Genomic DNA, 18,595 nt, shown 5'->3' on the forward strand with positions numbered 1-18,595 from the left:
GTGAGGTAGATAGAGATTCTGCTCTCTTGGGGTTTGGAGAGGGGTGCAGAGAGGAAACAAAACTAGCAAGTGGGAATTGCTAGTTGGTGGTAATATCCAGTGGACACAATGCAGGCTGATGGAAGGGACCAAAAGACTGTATCGGCCAGCTAGGCTAGGTGTGCTGCGGTACCAACCTCAAAGTCTCAGTAACTTGCAATTGCAAAGATTTATGTCTTGCTTCTGCCATGTATCTGTGGGTTGGCAGAGTTCTGTGAATAATTGGCATCCTCAGCCCCAGTCTCTGGTCAATGGAGTGCCTATTATCTGGAGCATGGCGGTCACTGTGTAGAAGGAAAATCATGGGAAGCACACAGTAGCTCTTAAGGCTTCTACCTAGCAGTGACTTATGTTACTTTGCACCCACACTTCATTTGCCAAAGCAAGTCATGTGGCCACAACTAACTTCTAGTGTGCAGAGAAGTGCAATCCTACTTTTCCCCCTAGGAGAGAGAGGGGGTATTTGTGAACAGCTATGATTATTACAGCCTGGTTGGGAAAGATCTTTGGGAGGGTGCGGTTAGAAAGATGTGCACCCAGCTGTGCTAAAATCATGAAATGCGTCCCATGATTGGGAACCTCTAAACAGGGAAGGAGCTTGGTGTGTTGGAAGAATGGTGGAAAGGCCAATGTCTGACCTTGGCAGTAGACCATGGTAGAAAAAGTGGGGTAAGAAGGCTGAGAAGTGTAATTGCCTCCTTACTGGTCTTCCTTCCTCCACTTTTGTTCCCTTATATTTTATCTCCCCAGTGAAGCTAGCCTTGCTTTGTCATTCTTTTCAATGGCTCCTATAGCACATAGAATAAAGTCTTGACCCCTTACACCTGCCCTCGAGATATTCAGGACCTGACCCCTGGACAGTCTATTACAAGGAGACACTGTTGGGGGGCTGGCAGGTAGCATGGCCACTTAGTGGATCATTATTGTTACCTAGAGGAGAAATGGTGGTGACTGAGCCTAAGGTGGTAATGGTAGAGATGGAGAAGAGTGGAGATGAATTGTTTAGGGAGGAAGAATCAGCTGGTCTTGCAAAAAGATTGGAAGGAGTAGGGAGTAAGGAAAGAAAGGAATCAAAGATGACAACCATAGTTTTGGCTAAGCTGAGTGAGTCACATTCTGAGAAGGAGAGTATGAGGGAGTTGGCTGATAAGAGTTCCTTTTGGGTCAAGTTAAGTTAGAAGGAGTTCCACCCAAGTGGAGGTATCAGGTGAACAAGTGAATGTAAGAATCTGGAGCTCAGAAGAGGTCTGAGCTGGAGAGATTAATACAGGAATAGTGTTCATCTCTTGTCTGTTGGCACCCTCATTTCCTTCTTTTCCCTGCTCTACTCTGTGTGGAAGCTGGAGGGCAGGGGAGGGATGACCCATGCAAACTACGTTTCCGAAGCTTCCTTGCCAACTGGCTTCTGGGAAAGTCTGGCCACTGGAAGGTTACTGGCAGAAGGCTACAGGTCAGGAGGAAGGGAAAAGTCAGAGTACTTTCCCCTACCCTCCACTTTGGGCAGCATCTAGCATTAATGATTCTGTTCAATGGTTTCACCATTGAACTGGACCAAGTCTCCAAGGTCCCAGCTCCCCTTGTTCTTAAACTCTCATGAACCCCACCTAACTCCTTGGGCTCTCCAGCCTTAGGGAAGTTAGCAGCTTCTTGCCACTGCTATTCTCTGGGTTATCTTGCCCTCCCCAGTTTGCCCTTATAACTTTTCCAACATCTTTGTAACTAATTCCCTGGATTGAATTCCCTCTATTGCATTACCTAGCACAGGTTCTATTTTCCTTCCTCAACCCTGACTGATGACATAGAAATGAACAGTATTTAGATAGTATTGAAAGCCATGGGTCCAGATGAGATCATCTGGAGAGGTAAATAGATAAAGAAAGAGGATGGGTCTGTCTTGCAGCACAGTCTGTCCTTAGAGGAACCACTGCCAGATTCACTCTTCAGTACTGGTCACAGAATTGGGTTTTCATTTTCACAGATGCTTCACAGGGAACAACAATCTTTAATTGCAAGGGGAGAAGATCCCCATGATGCATCATAGCTCATTTTTGAGCAAATTAATAAGCATATTAAAGTATCTGCTTCTACCAGGTTCTTAATAACATACAATATGAACTGTTTTTAAAACAGAAAATAAGTTAATTGGGCAGAGGAGTAGAATTATTTGAATGTTCAGAAATCTCTCTATTATCTATGTTTACAATAGGAAAACATCAGCAAACAAAACAGTAATTTTCCCACTTGTAACCTTGTCCTGGAATCACTGAAAGCAGGATTTTTGCCTTCTTAATTACTTTCTGCTTAGGTAAATACCAGAGTAAGCTTGCATTTCCTCTGTCCAGACCAGTTGCAAGGAAAAGCAAAAAGGATACAAAATGTAGATGGATTTGGCTCCACGTCAGACCCAGAATTTGGGGATCATGAAGTTCCCTTTCCTGATAACCCATATCTCAGTCCTTTCTTTTTTTAGTATGTTATCTCTTTTCCCCATGTATAAAGTAAAGATAATAACATCTAATACAGTGGCTTGTTATGGGAATTCAGTGAGGCACAGTGAGGTAACTTAGCGTGTTATGGCATCTGGTGGCACCTCAATACAGGATTATTTATTCCTTCCTCCACAAACTGTTTCCTGGGCACTCACTATGTGCCAGGCATAGTTCCAGGCTCTGGGAATACAGGAACCAACAGAACAAATTCCCAGTTTTCAAGGAACTTACATTCTAGTGGGAAGAGACAGACAACAAATGTGTAATGTGTTAACAAAAAGTCCTTTGAGCAGAGGCTTGAAGGTGGTGAAGGATTGAGCCATGGTGTGTGTGGGGAGAGGCCCGGGGTGCTGGGCAGCATTCTTAGCAGAAGAAACAACAACTGCCGAGGCTTTGAGTGTGGCAGAGGAACACTGAGCTAGAGATGAGAGTGCTGGACAGTCAATGAAAGATCCACGGGCCAGATGTGTAAGTATGACCGTGTAGCTGTTGTGATGACCTCAGCTGTTACAGGATTTTGAGCCCAGGGGGATATTATCTGACCTAGGCTTACAATTCATTCTCAAACCTTAGTAGGCATCAGAATCACCAGGAGCTCTTATTAAAACACAGCTCTCTGGGCTCTACCCCCAGAATTTTTGATTCTGAGAACTTGCATTTCCAACAACTTTCCCGCATGCAACTGCTACTGCTAGTCCAGGGACCCTACTTTGAGAACCACTGCATCAAAGGGATTGCTTTGATTATTGTGTTGAGGATTGACTGGTTATGGGTGGTGGATGTGGGCAAACACAAGAGCAGGAAGACTTGTGAGGGGGAGCCAAAGTGGCCACAAAGTCTGGAAATCCAGGTGAATACATAATAAACTGTTTATTGACCGTAGTATAATGCATGATAACAATACAATCCATGTTTCTAAACTTTATGGCCACCCATATTTTGACAGTGTAGCCAATAGAAATTGCTAGCAAACCCTGTGTGACACTCTTCTTCCAAAAGGCCCCAAGCTCCAGACTCTTCCCATAGGATATCAGAAACCACTGTCATTATCCAACCCCCTGTCACTCTCACTCCTTTCTCTTCACTCCAATAACCTTCAACATATAACTTGTTCCAACTTTGTGTAATACACAGCTGCTTTTCCCTTCAGTTCTAAGTGTGTTGAGGACCCAGATCAGGTTTGATTCATTTTGCCATTCCCCACCTGCCCTTAGTACCTAACCCAGTTCTTAGCACTGGAAGAAAGCTGCATGTACACATAGATCTCTCTTATTAGCCTTTTACTCTATTCCTCTCTGAAATTTAGTAAGGTCCCATATGCCTGGGACTTCCAGCCAAACAAAATGAAACAATCTATATCACGTCAAAAGTCTAAACAGAATTTAAGTACGTAGGCATTCACAGGTACTTGTTAAAACGTTGGGCTTGAAGTTCACCTACTTAAAACACAGAACGTGCTCTGATGGGTTAATGGTTTTCTTGCAGATACATTTTGTCATTTTGTAGATAAATATTTAGCATTTATACAGGGCGCTGATTAGTGTTTTCTTTCTTTGTTCTTTCAACATATCCGTTATTGTGCCACATAATCACCATGCTGGATCCATGCTGTCCTGAGATCAAAAACTACCCTTTTTATGACCCTCTCTCCCATTTCTGTGAAAGAGTCTGGGCTGTAAACATGGTATGAAAAAAATTCTTAGATGCCATCTTGATTGCTAACATCTGTTCAAATTTCCATTCATAAATTTAAAATTCAGGCTTCTACAGCCATCTGTTTTCTTGCAACAATCTGAAAAGAAGAAAAGCCCAAGGCAGATGTGCAGGTGGGAGAAGACCTTCTGCCTGGCTTGGCCAACTTTTCTGAGCGTTTGCTTTGCTTCCTTTTTCTCCCTAGCACAGTAGGCTTTTCTTGTTATGGGGTGGGATTTTAGTGCTTGTGTTACAGTTTCCTATTCTACCGGGAGAAGGGATTAGGAAATGGCCAGAACCTTCTTTTTTGTTTACTCCCCACCCTTCCTTTCAGTTCACTTAATCATATTGGCCCCATCTTCTAGATGACTTGGGGAAAAAAAACTTCAGTGTTCATTTTATCATTACCTCCAAATGCCCTCTCTGTCTCTTTTTGTTCTCTCTCTCACATTCATGTGCACGCGCACGCACACGCACACCGTATGAGTGAAGTGCTCATTCTATGAACAAAAAGACAAGAATGGAATGGGCATCTTCCTACTGACTTGCTTCAAGTTGCCTGGCAATCACAGCAAACCCTGGAAAACTGGAACCCCATTGCTCACCTAGATCATAGGCAATTTTCTAGCTTGCTGGGCCACCGGGCCTCTCACTGGGAATTTCTTCGCGGATTACTTTGGCATGGTTATTGGATATGACTTGGCAGCTGTAAGACCCAGATGCCAAGCTAGGCAATGGCCCTTTTTTGTTTTGTTCTTGGCAGTGTCATCTGTGTCTAAGGGACTGGGCTGCTTCTAACGCTGCTTGGATTTCTTCCAACAGTGCTGTGGCAGCAACTGTGAAGTGCCTTCAAAAGCTGACGTGACATTTTTGGGCCTGCTGGGCCGCTGTCCTCTCTCAAATGCAACTGAGCTTGGGACTCACTTTTAGCGCTACATTATTATTTTCGCTAGTTTATCTTGAAAAGTACATCCTCAGCAAACCACACTCAAAATCCATGTCACCTTCTAATGTCCCTCTCTGAAAACCTCCACACTGTGCGTGAGGATCCACCCCACCCCAAGCCTTAGTTTAATAGTCCAGTACGTAAGTCAGTGGTTTGTGGGATAAACTTACTGTGTTGTATGTACTCATTTTCATTCTACTCTGACATTGCTTTTATATATAACTCGTGACAGATGTTCTGACCTCACTGTGTGACCTAGAATGAGTCATTTAACCATTCTGACAACTTCTTGAAAAGCCGCAAGAGTACAATGTCAAAACCTTGCTCATACTTGCTGCTCTGTGGATCACTGGGGTGATGTTTGCAATGTGAGGAAGGACTCGGGCCAATGCAAAAATATTCAACCTACGAGTTCCCCATAATTCTGCTGTTGTCACCCCATTAGAGGAGCTCTAGCTGCTGATTTCACCAGATGCTCCCACATTACCCCAGAACCCCCTGGCCATCTCTGCCTCCCCCTTTGTTGTCAGAATCCCTGCCCCATGCCCTTTCCCCATTCCCTGGACTCCTCAAGGCTCAAGGCTGAGCAGGTTGCAAGGCTTAGCTTTCAGCTTAGCGTCAGGGTTTAAAAGGAGCTGGGGCAGAGATGGCCAGTGCCCAGCTTTGGGCCTCTTTTCCTACTTCTCCATTCATGGTGACATCATTCATTGATCCCAGTATGCTCTCCTGCTAAGGCCAACTTCAGAGTTCTTCTCCAGACAGCGCTCCCTGTAGCCACAAGTAATTGATTGGAACTGGGTCAGGAGATGAAACCTATTCCCCATCCTCTGCCCAGAGGGACATGGATCTTGAGGCCATAGTTGTTCTGAATCAGCCATGTTGTGAATTAAATATGTTTGGGCTATATAAATCAGTTGGTTTAGGAACCAAACCTAATTTGCAATATTGTTTTGGTGGAAAATGGATTAGGACTTGAAGCGTTGGCTTACAAGTGAACTTTTGGAAGGCAATTGGTATATAAATTAAAGTTCTCTCCTGTGCTTGGTTATGTGCTGGTAAGAGTGACAGCCTTGGTTGAGAGTGAGAGTTTGGACTGCCTCGTTCTAATTCTGTCCCTGACTCTTACTGGCTGTAAGAGCAATTAACACAAGTTAATTAACCCCTCTGTGGCTCAACTCTTTCATCTATTCAATGGGAGAAGGATAGGGTTACCCTCCTGATAGGATTATTATGATGATTAAAAATGTATTATTTGTAAAGCACTTAGAATAGCGTGCAGCATACAGAAGGTACACTGTAAGAATTCACAAAATAAATACAGTAAGTTTCCCTTTATTCATGGTTTCACTTTCTGTGGTTTCAGTTACCCATGGCAGCCCTGGTCTGGGAAGCAGGTGATCCTCCTCTGACATATTATCACAATATAGCCTAAAGCTATGTCACAATGCCTATGACGTTCAGATTTCTTCATTTCATCAGAAGGCATTTTCTCATCTCACATCATCACAAGAAGAAGGGTGAGTACAGTGCAGTAGGATATTTCGAGAGAGAGACCACATTCACATAACTTTTATTAGAGTATATTGTAATTATTCTATTTTACTATTTGTTATTGTTGTTAATTTCTTACTGTGCCTAATTTACAAATTAAACCATATCATAGGTAGGTATGTATGTATAAGAAACAAAATACAGGATTGGGGGGTCTTGGAATGTATCCCCACGGATCAGGGGGGACTACTGTCTAGGAGGCTGTATTTGTTCTTTTTTTTCTTCATTTTCTTTATAAAACAAAAAAACAGAGATGATCACAAATTTTGTATTTGTATAAATGAGGTGCTACTGGTATCTATTAATAATTTATTCAACACCTTACAAATATATTAACTCATAATACTCCCAACAATCTCCGGAGGCAGGGTATTAGTACCCATTTTACAGGCAAGATACCTGAGGCATTTCTATATGGCATTAAAATGGACTGGTACAGGGGCACCTGGGTGGCTTAGTCAGTTAAGCATCTGACTCTTGATTTCAGCTCATCCAGGTCATGATCTCACAGTTTGTGAGGTTGAGCCCTGCATCAGGCTCTGCACTGACAGCAAGGAGGCTGTTCTGGATTCTCTCTCTCCCTCTCTTTCTCTGCCCCTACCCTGCTCGTGCTCTCTCTCTCTTAAAATAAATAAATAAACAACAACAAAAGTTTTAATGGTCTGGGGCAGCCATACACACCCCTTCAGCACCTCTCAGACACATATAGCAGACTTAGGGACCCTATACTAACAGATAAGTTGCTTCAGACACTTTGCCGATATGTCTTCTGTAACATCAACATGTCCCAGCTGATACAAATGTGAGTATTATTAAATTCTGTTATTTAAATTTTATTTTTAAAAATTATCTTTTACTACTACAGAATCAGAGCATGTGTACTGTCATACATTATAAACTAAAGACAAGTGAAAATCACAGAATAAAAAAAGTGTTCCCACCCCTCAGTGAGGACCAGTGCTATGGTTAGTACTTATCCTTCCAGAACTTTATTTATATTTGTCTCTTTTCCACAAAATGAGATCACAATACATACTGCTGTTCTATTTTATTGCCTGTTTCTTTTTCTTTTTCTGATCAATGATCTCCACTTTTCCATTTCAACATATTTCATTTCATCTAATAATAAACCATACTGTCTTCAGAATGTGCCTTATCACTGTTTGTCCCAACCTGAATCTCATCCAGGACCATATTTGCATCTGCTTGTTATGTCCCACAAGCCTCTTTTCATCTATCCCTTTTCTCATGACACAAATTTGTTGAAGAGACTGGGCCAGTTGTTCTGAATTCTTGAACTTTATTCATTTGTTTTTTTCTAATTTGGAAAAGAGCCCAAGTTTGCAGAAAATTTGTGGTACCAATAATTTGATTTTCTTTTCTGAAGCATGTGAAAGAAAGTCGCAGACATGATTGATGCCCTGTCACACCTGTTACCATTATTTGCTATTTATTTATATTAATATGGACTCGCAGATTCCTATTTTATTTAATGGATTATAATCAGTTACTCTCTTTGTTTTCATGCTAATATTTGTTCCGTATTTGGCTAGTGGTTTCTGTGTCCTTTGGATGTGACACGTCTCTACATTCTTTGATTACTTTTGTACTTTTTGGTACAAAAAGAGGTTTCAGGCTTATCTGGTACTTTCCTTAGCCCAGCTCTGGAATCAGTCATTTATCCACGATTCTTTTATGTCTTTTAGTGGAGACTAGTGTTCAGAAATCAAAATCTATGCACTCAGTATGCTCGTTGCTTTTGGAGTATCATAGCTCCCAGATCCTCTCAGTGCACAGAGCTGGGGAATGTGCAGGGCAGATGTGTGCATGTACACTTTAACATTCTTAAAAAGTCTAGCTGTCTAGCTATCTATCTGTCTACAATCTCAGTCAGTGTCTATCTATCCATATCTATCTATCTATCTATCTATCTATCTATCTATCTATTTATCTATCTATCTATCTATCATCTTAAACCTGTGTTCACATCATCATCTCCAATTTTAATCCAACACCATAGGGTTCTAGTTTTCCCCCTTCCATAGTTGTAATTTCTTCTCCAATGAAATGCCTAGCTCTCATTGCTCTTAATATATTTATTTATTGAATCAATCCAACACTATGTAACCAACCCCCTATCTGCCTTCTGTACTACTTGGGTTCCAACACTCCAGCACCCCACACTGGGCTGACTTACCACATGGATGCCCCATGGATTCAGTGTAAGTCCTGCCACCTCACACCAGCCCACCTTTCTTTGTGAGCATCCTCCTCATCCCATTGGTGCTCCAACACACCACACCAGTGCCCCCCACCGCATCCCATATGGATGTCTTCCTCATCCTTCTTGTCCTCTGATACCAGGTGGTGGTGGATAAAGGGATGCCTTCCTCACTCTGCTCAGACTTCATTGCTTACACTGGGTAGCATCCCTGTGGGGAAGGGACACCCTCCTCACTTTGCTTTGGCTGTGGCACCCCAGAGGGGGTCACCCTCCCACATGGAGACTCACCTTATTCTGTTCAGTTTCAACTCTTCACACCAGATGGCCCATCTACATAAATGCCCTTCTCTTCTTGGTCACACTACCCTGTGCTAGGTTTAGCCCTTATATGGACATCCTCCTCCCCCCACTCAGGCTCTGGCACCTAGCTCTGGGCCACCACCCCTCACCTCCAACGTTCACACTTTGCTTGTTCAGTTCCATATAATGGCTTTTACACAAATTATTCAAGAAGAGAAGAAGGGAAAGAAGAAGAGGAAGATGGACCATATTTGACTCTGGAGGAAAAGAATGCTGGCACTTTATCACTAGTTTCCTCTCTCACCAGTGACTGAGACCCCAGATCTATTCCTTAGTTATTGGCTAAATTATAAGTGGTTAGTGGTAATTGCACAAATACTATGAATTACCTTTTTTAGAGAATCGGGAAATGATTCCTATTGTTTGATGAGGAGAGATGCCATGTCACTAATAATTAGTAGGGAACTGTATCAGTTTGCAAGGAATACCATAACAAAGTACACAGACTGAGTGGCTTAACCAATGAAAATTTGTCTTCTGATAGTTCTGGAGGCTAGGGGTTCAAGATCAAGGTGTCCACAGCACTGGTTTCATCTGAGACCTTTTTCTTTTGCTTATAGATGGCTGTCTTCTCCCTGTGCCTTCATACCATCTTCTCTCTGTGTATCTGTGTCCTTTTCTCTTCTTTCAGTAAGAGCATTGGTCATACTGGTTTGGGGCCCACCCTAATGATCTCACTTTAACTTAATTACCTCTTTAAAGATTTTTATCTCCAAATATAGTCACACTCGGAGGCATTGGGGGTTAAGACTGCACCATATGAATTCTTGAGAGCACAAAATTGAGCCCATTATAGGGACATATTCCCATAAGGCTAAAAGTCTTACATTCTTCTTTTTGTGTTCAGAGTGTCTTATGCAATGTAGATTTTTAGGGCTTCCTTATTTGAATGACTAACCTCTTTAGAAAAATTTATTCTTTCTTATCATTTCCCACCAAAAATCCCTATTACCAAATATGAGGAAAGTAGTATGAATATTTTGGTGGGCTAGAGAAGAGGTTTTGATCTTTGGGTTTCCCAAATAGCAAATTAAAGCCAAGGGCAGGAACATCAAAAAGAAAGTGAATATGTACTAAGGAGACCTGGAAGATTGGCTGCAGGGCCCACTGATGGAAACAAAATGACTCAGTGGCTCTTGCTCTGGGAGAGATGTCTGATTCAGGGGTCCTGGTCTGGGTGCAGGGGTTGGAAACACTGGCCCATTGGATAAAAAGAGTGCACTCCAGGATTTTGGGAGGAACTGCATTCAGGGTGAGACTGAAATAGAAGGTCAGACCCAATGTACCATGAAGAATCAATCCAAGGAGATCCAGGCACCAGACCACCGGATAGGAATAGAGATAAGGAACCAGAAAAAGAGGGTTTAGAGTAGAACGTACAATGTGGAGCATGAAGCAGTTTTCTGGAGCACTGGGACACAACCGTAGGAGCTGATAATATGTCCTCAGCAGCCTGGCCATCCTACAACTGTAGGAGCTGTTAGGGTAACCCAATCAAGTCAGGTACTTTGTAAATTCGAACTCCCTTGCAAGCAAATGACAGACACTCTGACTCAAATAAGCTTAGTTAGAAACGGGAATGTATTGGCACATGTAGCTGACAGGGGCAAATCTAGTTTCAGGCACAACTGGATCTTGGGGTTCAAATGGTATCACTACTTTCCATCTGGTGTGTGCTCACCTCTGCCTTCCCCTTTGTTTTCAAATACAACAACTTCTGCTTTCCTTCATCTCTGCGGAAGTATCTCCCCTCTCTCTTCCATTGTCTGTTCTAAATTTTAAGGATGACTCTAGAACAGTTTGAGTCATATATCCATTCATAAATCATTCATATAGTCAGAAAGATGGCATACTCTGAGTGGCTATTCTGGTTCTGGTAGGGGCTGGGCACAGCTGTATCAGAATCATGTATAAGGGAGAATTGAGAATCCCTAGAAGGACAGCAAAGTGCTATTACCAGAAAAAAAGGAGAATGGATGCACTGTGGGCAAAACCCTGCATCCATCGTAAACACCTGTACCAGAACCAGGGAGTGGACACATTTTACATGCCCAGGACAGCTGCTATCCTGCAATATTCTGCATGCTAGATTACCCCTAATATGTGAGAGAATGACTCCAGAAGACTAGGTCAAAGGGTCCTACAAGACATCTGGGAGTTTCTTGCCACGGCTCTGGCCTCCTTCTGAGTTAGGCCCTGTTAAACCAGTGTCCACTCTGGCCCACTTTTGCTTGTCATTTTAGTGTTCCCCTAAGAGACTATTAAGCAGTTAGTTTGACCATAGCACATATAGTAGGCAAAGTACATCCAAATTCAGCCAGGCAGAGAAATGAATCTTCAGGAGTCTGGTGAGATTTCTCCTGCTATAGAGGCCTAGTGACTGTTTCTGATTTTTGTAGAGAATATTATAACCTATTCTAAAATATGAGGAATATGCTGGCTTGTTTTTTGGTGCATTTCCTCCCTTTCTTCTGCCCTTCCTTCCTACTTCCATTTCTCTGACTATCTTCTATCTTCTGTGACACTATAAGTGTCACAGCACTCATTATGTGCCAGGCACCATTCTAATATGCTTTTTACCAATATCAGCTCCTTTGTTCCACATAATTATTATATCCTAACAGAACCTTTTGTGTCCCAGTGGAGGAGAGATGCTTTCTTCCTCAGGCTTCTGAAAGTCCACAAGTTGATCCTGAAAATTTGGAAACTTAAAAGTAAATCAAAATTTAAAATAACAAAGAGAAACTTAGCTCAAAACAAGTCAAGGTTACCCTTATCCCCCCCCCCCCCACACACAAAAGAAAATGTTAAATAAGTTTTCACTGAAGTATTTAGTCCTTGGGTCTTTTGGAAATCATACCTTAAGACACTTCTCTGAATTACCTTAATGTGATGTAAGTAAGTGGAATTCCAATCAAAGTCATTAAGAGTCTTCTATGTTCTAGATACTATGCTAAAAAATATACCTAATTATTTGTCCTTAGTGAATGAGACATAGTTCCTGTTTTCATAAAACTTACTGTCTAGAGAATAATTGTCAAATGTGGCAGAGGTTGATAACTATCTCCCTGTTTATTTCATCTCCCTTCCTATTAGTAATACACTCCCCAAAAGTTTTAGCTGTCATATGGCTGCCAAGCTAGAAACTACTTTCCCCAGCACCTTTGTGATTAGATATGGCCATTGAATTATATTTTGGACCATCAGGTGTGAGCAGAAGTAATGTATGGCACTCCCTGGTTACCTTGTTTAAAGAATCTCTGTTTCCCCCATTTCTTTTGTTACCCTTCCTATAGATTGGAATGTGCAGATATGGTGCTGGAGTCCATCATTAGCGACAGGATAAGAACCATACTCTAGCAGCCTATCTCAACTTGTTTCCTATAAGAGAATTAAGCCTTACAGAAAATGATTTAAGTAACTTTTATCTCCATTATTCCAAGGAAGTTACAAAGCTATATACTACTCTAGATACATAGGAGAAAAGTCAATTCATTAACACAACTGATGCTTTAAAGCATTAAAACTTAGTTCTCTTCTGAAAACTCCATTGAGAAGGGTTCCTAGAGGATATTGGAACAAAAAAGACAGAAGGAACCTGGATTTCTGGAACTCCACAGGGATCACAGCCTCTCACCCATTTTAGATTGCTGGCCCATCTCTGGACTATAGGAAAGAGAAATTAATGTCAGTATTATTGGAGCCACTATATTTTGCGGTGTCTTTTATACAGCAGTTTAGCCTTTTGCCTATCTAATTTATACCAACAGGACAAAGCATTGTTGTGGGACCCAAGAGGCTTGGGTTCAAAGACTTTTGTGATATTGGACCAGTTGTCTCAATCTGAGAAGATAAATAAGAGCACTTTGGGTATTATCTTTGGCACAATCCTTTGGCGAAGGGAGGCCATCTGGATAGGGCAGGAGCTGCAGATTCAGGGGGAACAACTCAAAAGCAATGCCAAGAGGAGCCTACTCCATTTGTGTCCTTCCTGCCCAGGTTTGCCCTAGATCATGTCTTTTTCATGAACCAAAAATTGAAGGTGCCAGAGAACAGAGTGGATGTGTAAAAGATGGGTCAGATCAAACACATATTAGCAAATGGCTGGCCTTTCTTTTGGGAGATACATCTTTCTTGAAAGACAAATAGCTGTAGCTGCCAGCAGAGAGGGTGTTAATAGGCCTGTTGGGGCATGCATTCTCGGTTCTGCTGGAGTTTTATTTCTCTCCAATAAGGTAACTTTGCAGCACCAAAGTCCAACTGTTGAGCTCCCTCCCCATAGTTTTTATTAATAAAGTCACGGCACACAAGATATAACTTACCAGTCAGAGAGGTCCTAATTAGTACTGGTGTCCAAAGTGCACACCCATGGACAATATCTCATGCAATACTTATAATACTTAAAAGATGAATCAGTCTAGATTTTGCAGATAAGAAAACTCATGTCTGAAGAATTTTAAATATTCTTTTAAAATATTAATTTTAAATATTAAGTGATTGTTTGGCTCCACAATTGATATTCTTTTTATTATACCATGTAGCTTCTAAGTATTGAGTAAAAATGGCCTCTATGGTAGATTGAATTAGTGACCCCAATGTTTCACCTTTTCCTGTATCTACACTCTTTAAAAGTGAGTTTGTAGTTCATCCCACTGGGGCATAATGTACTTCCCTGTCTCTTAACTTTGGATTCCACTATCTAAACTGCTTTGGCCAATACAGTGCAGGTGGATATCACTATGTGCCTGTTCAGAGCCTCAGCCTTAAGAGACATCACATTTCCTGCCTGCCTTCTGGGGCTTCGGCCATTGCCGTGGGAAGGAGATGCCCTGGATAGTCAACGACACCAAGGAAGATAGGAAGAAGCCTCCTTCAGTAATGCTTCCCCTTGAATCTGGGCCCTAGAATGAAGATACATGGAACAAATCTGAGCCCAAATTATAGCAAGGAATTGAGCCCAGCTAGATTTGCAGATTGAGGCAGAGCATTCAGCCAAGCTCAGCCTGGGTAGGCCTGGCCAACCTGCAGACATGTAAGAATAAATGAATATGGTATTATGACACTGAGAGGGCTTGGTATATTTACCTCAATGGCTGACTGAGATGATCTTTTAGAACACTTTTTTAGCTACTGTGGAGATATGATTGCATTGTCCTGAAATTGGGATTAGAAGTACCATTATTTTGCTTATATAATATTTTAATGGCTCCCTGCTTTTATGATTAGTTCCACACTCTAACCGACCTCTAAACAGTCTTGGATCTGATCCTTTCCTGACTGTCCATAGCATCTCCTCCTCTACACACTCATTACATTGGGTCCCCACATGGATCAGGCTGTTTTGCCCTTCCATGTCTTTGCATACTCAGTTCCCTCTTCCTAGAATGTCTCCTTCTCTGCCCAACTAATTCTAATCATTCTCTAGTATCCATTTTCCATGGAGTTTGTTCTGTGTCTAGCATTGTGCCACAATTTCTATATTATGATGACTGTAGCCACCTTCTTCTGATGTGAAATCACCTGCCTGGTCACTGTTACCTTGAGTTTGTTTCTATCACTCCTCTTAGGAGGTCAGTTCTCTAATAACACCTCCTATGTGGCCCACAAACACTAGCTACTACTGAGCTTGTCATGAGAGGGTGCCCCTCCTCTCATCAGTCCATTCTTATTGCTTTGGTAAATGGTTGACTGATGGGCTTTCTTGCCTTTGATAGCTTATATATCAATCGGGTAAATTCTGGGCTCTATTTGGTAATCTTTCTGAATTTTTGATCCATTTTTTCACCATCTGCATTGGCAGCTCTGGCATTTGTATTTCCTTTAGTACGGTCCATCACTTTCCCCAAGATTCCTAAAAAGCTAACTTGGCCACATATTAGTATCATCATCACCTCAGAAGATGCCTTGTAGTCATTGCCTGGTATTAAATCCTGTGTCAGCGGAAAGTGCTACCAGAATTGACAAACTCCTCCTTATTCATTTCTATCTTTCACTCTCCTGGATCCCTGCACCTTTAAGGGGCAGTCTCATATTTTCTGAACTCCTTCTAGTACATATTAGCCAGGTCCTGCATCAACTTTGGGACACAATCTCCTATTCTTGTACAAAGTCCAACACTAGCCATCCAGAGTCCTAATCTTTGTATAGCAGACCTGCCTACGTTGAGAATTTTACTTTCTTTGAAGCTATCGTGTAATGATTAAGGAGGGTCATCAGCTTTTCCTGCTCTCCTGTGTAGGCAATGAAAGCCTCTTTCTATGCTACCACAGGAGTGCTCTGGCTTCCACACTCAGTTTTTGATAATACATTAATTACTCTCAACCACTTTCTATTGCCTGAACACAGTCACTCAATTCTACTGTTCTTACAGTTTCTTCCATATTTCTCTAATGCATCACACCCTCCTTTTGTGCTAAGAAATAAAGAAGTACTCAATGAATAAGACAGCCTGCAACAGAGGAACTTCTGGGAGAGGGCTAATAGCTGCAGGCTGGTTGTCTGCCAGCAGTGCTCCAGAAGCAAAGGCACAGACGCACGAAGCACCCTGGCATGGTGGAGGACTGCAAGCAGTTTAGAATTGGAGTTAGAGCTGGAATCACATTCTTAGTAGTAGTGTATGTCTTCTGAGAGATGGTGTAGTTATTCTACTGTGACAAGTGATCTTTGTGAAGTCAGAAAAGGCAGCTAGATTCCTTGCTCACAGTAGGGAAAAGCCATGTGCTTCTCCTGTTTTGTTTCTCAATTACTACCACCCCTTGTCACCAGAACAGGATAGAGAAGTATAGAACAGGGGCCCAGGCAGAATACATGAAGCTGGGGCTTTATTCCAACATTTTGGGGATCTCTCAGTTTCCTTAATGTCCTCTCCTCTCCCATACTGCCATGTTCAAGGGTTCCTGTACCAGCCATCCCTTCAGGGAGGCAAGAACCATGCCAATGGCTACTGAGTCTTCCCTCCATCACCTCTTTCCTAAGGGCAGAAGACTCAAGGAAGCTCTTACTTCCATTTCTAGGATTGTCACCACCCACTTTCCAGCAGAGATTCACTGTTATTAAAGGATTCACTCAATCTGTTATCCTGTTTGAGAAGGTAAAGTTTTTCAATGTAAAGTAGTAAAAGTTACTTCTAGAAAAAATGGAAATTTCATATACAGAAAAAGAAGAAATAAATGCATTCATCTCATCACAAAAAGACAACCATTGTTGCATTTTGATACATTTTGTCCCATGTTTTTCATGATTATTTTTTACAGTTATATAAAGCATTTTTCCTGCTTTAGACTTTAACATTATAAGAGAAGCATTTTTTCCACTGTAATTCTTGTAAGCATAATATAAGTGGAACATTACACAGCAATGAATGTATTACCTACTTAATCATATCTTTATTTAGGGGAAGATATATGATAAATATGACAAATATATATGTAATTAAAATGCTTTAAATAAGGCCTCTATTAAGGCTTTTAATTTAAAATTATATGCTGATATTTTCCATGATAAGAAAAATTATTTGCAGGTCTAATTTTAAATTGCTAAATATTTCACTCCGTGAATGTACTGAAACTTGTAAGCTATTTGGTATTTTTAGTCATATGACGTCTTGTTGGTGTTTTGCTATACTAAATTAATCTGTTATATTTTTGATGTCCTTAGAATTAGAATAGACTTCTAGAAGTACGTTATTAGGTAAAAATGTATGACAAAGACTGCTAACTTTTCAGCAAACTCATTGCTTCTTCTTCCTGGGCACACAACCAGACCACATTTCCCAGTCCCCTTGCAGTGAAATTTGCCCAAATAGCTAATTCCAGCCAGAGGAATGTGAGTTACTCCCAGGCATCCCCATAAAACATTACATGCACACTTCCCTGTACTCTTTTTACTTCTGCAGAATGACTCCTGGACATCTCCATTGAATCTGGCCAAGGATCCATTAATTTCCAGATTCTTGAGTGACTGTATAATGGTATAGAGCATCTCTCTCTCCCTCTCCCTTCCTCTGTCCCTGCATATCTCTCTGTTCTCTCTCTTTCACACACACACACACACACACACACACACACACACAGGACCTGAAATAATTTAGGAATACCATATGAGCAAGAAATACTCTTCTATTTTGTTTGAGCCATTGTACTACATTTTTGGGCCAAGGTTTCAGCAGCTAATGTTACCTCGGCTAATCAAAAATACACATTTTAAAATATCTTTGTATATTGGGTTATTTTTTGTACTTATTTTTAAACTGATCTAGAAATGTGATGCTAATGTATATTTTCATCTGCAATGTATGAGAAAGCCCACATCATTGTCAGCATTAAAAATATATTTGGCACCTTGCATGGAAGGATTTATCATCATTAACTTTGCCTTTTTTGATTGCCAGTGAAGTTGAATATTTTTCTGTTTATTAGTCATTTGTATTTGTATTTCATGATTTTTTTCAGATATGGAGGCCATATACTTTTTTTTAAAGCAGTCAAATATATCTATCTTTCTGTGATGACTTTTATTTCCTAATCTACATGTTTACATACAATTTGAAATTAATATTCTATTGACCTGAAGGGTCAGGTTTACTTGTTTTGGCTAACAATTTAGAGCTAACTATATTTTAAAGGTATTGTAATATCTCATGACCAATAAGACCAAGGAAAAAAAATGGATTTGGTTCTTCAATTCTGGGAAAACTGAATTGTTAATCAGATAATTGTAGAACAGCACGTTCAAAACAAATACCAAGCAATTCCTTTGGAACTCTGGTGTTGGAAAACAGGGCTACCACCTGGTATATTGTATATTTATTTGGTTTTGGGAAGTGTAATTTGGCTGCAATTCACTGTAATTAGGAACAGTATTATAATGGAATTTAGCTCAACTTAAACGTTGGCTTTGACTTACATGACATGTAACCATCTTGGGTCTCTTATGAGCTGAATATTTCTTCCAAACATGATCTCCATCCTATATTTGCCACCTTGCAAGGAAATATAGAAGTGGGGGAATGGGCAGTGACTAGGATTCTGAAAATATAACCCATTCTCTATTTTTACCTCTCTCTTTTTACATGGCTCTGCTAGTCACCTATACCTAACCCTCATGGCTATCTTGGTTAACTCAGTCTCAACTATTATTAGGACATAGAATACAAACATGTATTGAATCCTAGTATGTGTCAGATACTGTTCTACTTGATGGGAACACAGAGGTAAAGGAATAAAACAAAACTCCCTGTCTTTGAGGGACTTGCAGAAAGTATACAATAACATAATAAATAAGTACTATTACATA

The sequence above is a fragment of the Suricata suricatta genome, chromosome 15 (assembly GCF_006229205.1).
Source record: "Suricata suricatta isolate VVHF042 chromosome 15, meerkat_22Aug2017_6uvM2_HiC, whole genome shotgun sequence".
Lineage (NCBI taxonomy): Eukaryota > Metazoa > Chordata > Mammalia > Carnivora > Herpestidae > Suricata > Suricata suricatta.